This window comes from Gouania willdenowi, chromosome 21 (genome assembly GCF_900634775.1).
Source record: "Gouania willdenowi chromosome 21, fGouWil2.1, whole genome shotgun sequence".
NCBI lineage: Eukaryota > Metazoa > Chordata > Actinopteri > Blenniiformes > Gobiesocidae > Gouania > Gouania willdenowi.
In genome coordinates, this window is record NC_041064.1 from 25,963,720 (window position 1) to 25,969,719 (window position 6,000).

Genomic DNA, 6,000 nt, shown 5'->3' on the forward strand with positions numbered 1-6,000 from the left:
AACAGAAGAGAATAGATGGTATAAACACAACAGCACTCATAACTAGGCAAGTTTCCGACGCAAAGTAAGACGTTTGGCCTTATTTCTGTGTTGTGTTACAGTAAAGTAGCATAGTTTGGTTTTGGAGCTGAATTGTGAGATGTTATATTTATCTTAAGTTATACATTATCCAACTTCCTGCTTAACATGCCAGAATCAGTGCTACACACAGAGCCTGAATGTGATGAGTCTGTACAGTCTGCTAATGATTGTGAACAACTACATTAGAATATCTAGTGTGTGGGGAGGTTTTGTATCCAGACACATAATTATTTATTTATGCTTTTAAAAGTCCTTGGATAAATATTGATTACAGTTAAAAAAGCAGTCCGCTTTGTTCAGTAAAATCCTGGAAACTATTTGCTCTACACACACATGCAGCTTGTCTTTGGGCTTCACTCACAAAGTAACTTTACAAATGTTTAGGATCAATTCAATGTGTGCCTTTATTTTTCTTCATTCATTTCAGATGTCATTGGTCACATTAGAAAGTACAATCACATTCATATTTAGTGCACAATCTTCTCCAACTGCAGTAATCTTTACTGCATTGCAACACTGTTGTCACTAACCTGCCTTTTTGCATATACTGTACATAGGTGCTAATATTGATTCCATATTTACAAATTCCTTGACAATTTCAGTTTCGAATAGGAATTCACTATGATGAAGCAGCTCTTTTCATCCGTCAGCATCTATTTACACCTCCGGAGGTCTTTGAAGCTTTGCTTTTCCTGGAGCTCGGCTTGTGATGTTGATGCTGAGGCTTGCAAAAGAATCACAGCAGTGCTGCAGGTATTAAGCACAACAGCACTCCCTCTACTGTGGTATTGCTTAATTATTATTTATGCTTTCTGTAAGTCAAACAAAAATACTCTGTATTCAGTAATAGGTCAAATCCCCTACTTCTTTCCTCATCTCCCCGTTTCTGTTTAGGGTTAGAATTAATGTCCAACAGTAATTTGAATGACTGATTTATTACTTGAATAATGTTCATTTTGTTTGTATATTTTGTATGAGAGTGTCCATTGTATAATGTGATGTTTAGCGCTATTAGGGCTGGGATAAATGATTATTTTTTAAACGATTAATCTAGCGATTAATTTTTCTAGTTCGATTCGATTCTCTCCCCATTATTTGACTAAAAGTCTTTCTTTTTAAAAGTGTAACTGAAAATGTATTTTGTACCTTAACAATTAGACTTTAAAAAAAAAACTCATTGAACTGTATTTACGACAGATATTTGTTTGGACCAGCAGAGGACGCTGGTAACCCAGTGGTCGGTTGGGATGCAGCTATTCTGTGCAGTGAAGAAGAGAAGCTATGCTAGCAGACAGAGCTAATAGAATAACGTGACTTTTACAGATATTCATGTAATATTACAGATATTCTTTCGGTGCTAAAGGGGTAAGGAATCATTTATGAACATATTTAAGAGTAGATGGCGGCCAGAAAGAAAGTAGTAGCAGTTTCCTGTCCGCCGCCTGAGCAGTTGGACAAAAAAGTACTGCGATTCAATTTTCAGAAAATCGATATCAACCGTGTACCTATGAATCCATTTTTAACTGCCTTGCGATTAATCGTTACATCCTTACCTATTTGTACAGAAAACATACATTGTGTTTAATTTACAAATCGGGATGGACTACTAGGGTATCACAGTGGTATGTAAATGTGTTCTATTATCGCGTGTGCGGCTTCTGATGTCACGGCGGGTGTTTCCTCCTTGTCGCGTTGACGCGCTGCTGTCCGGTCACACCCTGGATAAAGGACGAGGGTTACGGGGAACAGCGACCTACGACAAACAAGTGCGTGTCTTCACTGCCTTGCACTTTTGAAAATCGGAGGAGCCACTGGCGTTAGTTATTCTCCGATGCCGCCATCTTTCTTTGAGTCAGACGACGCATTGGCAAACACATTTTGCGTCAAGGTATTTTTTGCGTTGATGTCATCGATTACATCGACGCGTTGTCCCAGCCCTAAGCGCTATATAAATAAAATGTACTTGCTTGATCACATTGATCATAATGAATACTACTGCCTGTTCTTCCTGTAGAACGTTTATTTGTCCAAATGTTTGTTGTTTTGTGTTTTAAACTAAAGAAATGCTTGAAAATGCCACATTCATTCTCATGGTCATTGGTTTCTTTGGAGTGTGATTTGCTTCCTTTGATTCATCACTGAGGAGATGCCTTTGATGTTCAGCAGAGATCAGCTGCTCGGTGTGCACATCTCATGAAATGCAGAGGATGTTGTCAAATGGTTTTCAAAGAGAAAATATTTTACCTTCTAAAATTATTTGTGGTTCACTATGGTCAATATTTGCCATACATCGGTCAACATCTGCATCAGTTTTTCCACCGATATCTAACAGCTCATATGTGCTGTTCTGCTACTAAATTTACTTTGTTTATGGCATTGCAGTTCTATGGAAAAACAATATTGTTTGGGTTTCCCGCCCTTTCAATACGGGGGTGATTACCTGTCAAATCCAGAAGCCCCAGAACGTATCTAGAAATTGCTTGGAAATTAACAACCACCATTCTGTGTGCTAAAGCAATGTCTGTAAATGTTCTCAGTTGGTAGACAGTGTTTGAGATTTTTTTAGTCATTTTACACGGTAATATAATTAATTACTCCCTGTACAAATTTAACTGGCACATGGCTAAGGCTGCAATGATTACTCAACATAATCGATTATTTTGACTACAAAAATGTATGAACGTGGCTTTATAGCGTCAACGTGTTGTATTACTATTGTAAACCCGCCACCGGCTGGCTGCCTTCCTGCTTTATTGTTGCTACAGTACCTAACATTGAATTACATTTAAATTCTACATGTAAAGAGTGAAAAAGAATGGTGCAACTACTGAAAAACATTTCACTGAAAACAAGCCGATGAACAAACATCCTAAACGCAGACACCGCAGAGCCACTGTTTTTTTACGACATGTGAGATATCACTGTACCATTAATATGTCCTGATTCTTTTATTTCTAATCACATGCAAATTTGCTTATTAAAAAAAAAAAAAAAAAAAAAAAAAAAAAAAAAACTTATATAGCCTTTGTCTTACACTTGTCTGTCTGAAAAAGACAGAAGAAGCTTGCTTAGCAAACGCTAGTTCAGTTCTATTTATGTGTATTTACTGCATTAATCAGTAAGTCTGCACAATTAATCAAATTTTAATCGTAATCACAATTTTGGTTGCCATGATTAAATAAACCTGATCGTGTAAAATACAGGCTCTGCACTCTGTAATAGTGTATTCATTCAGTTAGCCTTTGGTACATTTTTGATTATTGGGTTGATTTTGTAAACATTGTTTAAAAGTAGAGTAATAGAAATAGTTTTTTACAAAATATTCTAGTTGCGATTATAATCATGATTACAATATTGATTGATTATTCGTGATTATCAATTTGCCCATAATTGTGCAGCCTAATTAATTACTGATATAGCCTGATTGTAAAATCACTTTTTTCCTGCCTTCTGCTTATGCCAACGTTTATACTGAACAGTAAACCTTTTCAATTATCATCAACTGTGATTTGGATAATATTAATTAGACGTTCATCAATCTGTGATCATGCTTACAGTAAATAATTATTCTGCAGTGTGTGTGTAACGTCTATATTTATATTACCTTTAGTGATGTTGGATCTAAGCTCTGTTTGACTGTTTGGACATTAAAACACCATTTTAACACACCAATTTACATTTATGGATTTGATTTAAGTGAAAGCAACTCTGTAGTTGATTGATTTAAAGGGGACATATTGTGAATGACCAGGATCATTATCAGGCTTCTGCAGAGCTGGATGATGAGTTAATCATTTGAATCAGGTGTGTCGGAAGAGGGAAACCCCTGATGTAAATTGCGTGGGCAAAAGTAGTACCGGTGTAATGTAAAATAACCCTACCGTGAAAGTTTCATACGGTCGACAATGAGCATGCACACCTGACAAACTGCACATGCACGTCCGTCATGTTGAAAATACGTAAGAAATTTTCCTTTAATTTTTACGGTTAGGGTTAGAATTAGTTTTATCATAGCCGGAAAATTTAAGGTAGCAAAATACTGTACGTATACGTGTAAATATTTACTACACTCAATGCGCATGAGCCTATAGAAAACTTTCACGTGGGATTATTTTACATTACACCGGCTCCAAATGTCGACTCAAGAAAATCGGTCGTCCGTATAAGTATAAGTCATCAGCTAAGGCTGATGGAAAAAAAATTGGTATCGGCATAAGCCCTAAAAAATCCAGATCGGTCTACCCCTCGTACAAAGTCTCTCTCTGTGGTCCTGAGCCACAGGATTATTCAACAGGTCAAACTGAGTAGCATAGCTGAGAGAAATCTAAAACCAGCAGTCAAAGGTATCTCATGTCATGATGCAGATGAGCCTCTTTCTCAAATGAGTTGTAATTTGGTCCCAGAAGGGGGCGGGACCAAGGACAGACAGGCGAGGGCGGGGCTTGTGAACGACAGTAATAATAGCCAATAAATAGACAGGTCTTACAGTAATGAGGCCAATCAGCAGCTCTTAAGTACCCTGACACAGACGGAGCATCTGTTTGTGCCAGATGGATGTGCTAATGTTACCAACTGGAATCTGGATGATATTCACCCCCAAAAGTTGCTCTATTTGGTGCCATTTGCACCAATATAGGCACAAGTTTATCCATTGAGACAAGCTAAATAAATAACATTAAATGTAGGTATTTGTGCGAAGCAAAACACGCTTGGATAAAGTAAACTGCACCTTCAGGTTATAAATACCAGAATAAATAAATAATAAACATGAAACCGTATTTGGCAACACATGTAGCAGCAGTTTATTTCAGAGGATGGCAGAAGCAGGTACACGGTCAGATGTAGTAACACTGCCTCTGTTTGACACTATTTAGCAAAAAGAAAAGCTGCGTCGTCAGCACTTGTTACCAAAGTTACAAACTGCGCAGTATTAACAAAAAACGAGTGACAACAGAACAGCAGCTGGTCCTAAAACCACCAATAAACAGAAATAGGCAGAAGATAATGTGGATTATTGTAGCTGTGAACATAGTGCAGGAGAGGATCCAATCACCCCCCAGTGCTGTTTGTTACGCAATATTTATTTAACGGTCCACGGACACAAAGTGACACCGGGTTTAATCACTCGTCGTCTGGCCACAAAACGCACAAAAGGCCGGGTGGAAAACGTGTTTGTGGGTTGTGCGCAGTGGTAACGGGGCCTGAGAAAATACCGTTAGGACGACATATCCACCTTGGTTCAAAAACAGTCATGTACAGGGATGTTAGCATTAAACTCACCTCTGAGAAGGTATCCGACTCTCAGCCTCCTCTGCTGCTGCTGCTGCTGCTGCTTTATAAATCCACACAGTAAAAATAGAACGTTTACCGTCCCTGTGTTGTTTACCAGACAAGCAACGTGAAGAGCAGAGCGTGTACCGGTTTAGACTGCTGCCACCACCGGGGTAGAAGTAGGCAATATGGCTGACAGAACCACCAATCAGGCGTGGTGAGAGGCTGCAGATTCTGCCCCTCCCTCCCTCCCTCCCTCCCTGTCTGCAAAGCATGAGCCCTAACTTCAACCTGATTCATCTCATAGCTCATCATTTATTTATCTTCAATAAAAACCACTTTATATAAGTATATATAACGCTGGGCGATATATCGAATTTTTCTATTTTGGCAATATAGAAAATTACAATATTGTCTATATCTCGATACTTATTTTTATAGCTTATTTTGTAGACAGTATCTATAGGGTCGCATTCTATCCGTAGCAGGGCCCCTTATTGGCCAGTTTAGGTCACTCTATACTATACTATATTGCAGCCTTGCGTATCGGCCGATACCAATATTGATCCGATACGATATCAGCATGAAACCTACTTACTTCTATTGCTTTTTTTGTAGTGTGGAATGTTAGAAAAGGCTGAATTGTGA

The 6,000-nt window shown here is 38.3% G+C and overlaps 1 protein-coding gene across 1 annotated transcript in view; it reads right to left on the reverse strand.

The window, feature by feature from the left end:
- LOC114454830 (radixin) overlaps window positions 1-5,550 on the reverse strand; it is a 43,219-nt gene extending 37,669 nt beyond the window's left edge. The window contains exon 1 of the mRNA XM_028435620.1: window positions 5,362-5,550. The gene's annotated coding sequence lies outside the window, so the exon portion shown is untranslated. The remainder of the gene's footprint in view (window positions 1-5,361) is intronic.
- Between the last annotated feature and the right edge of the window lie 450 nt (window positions 5,551-6,000).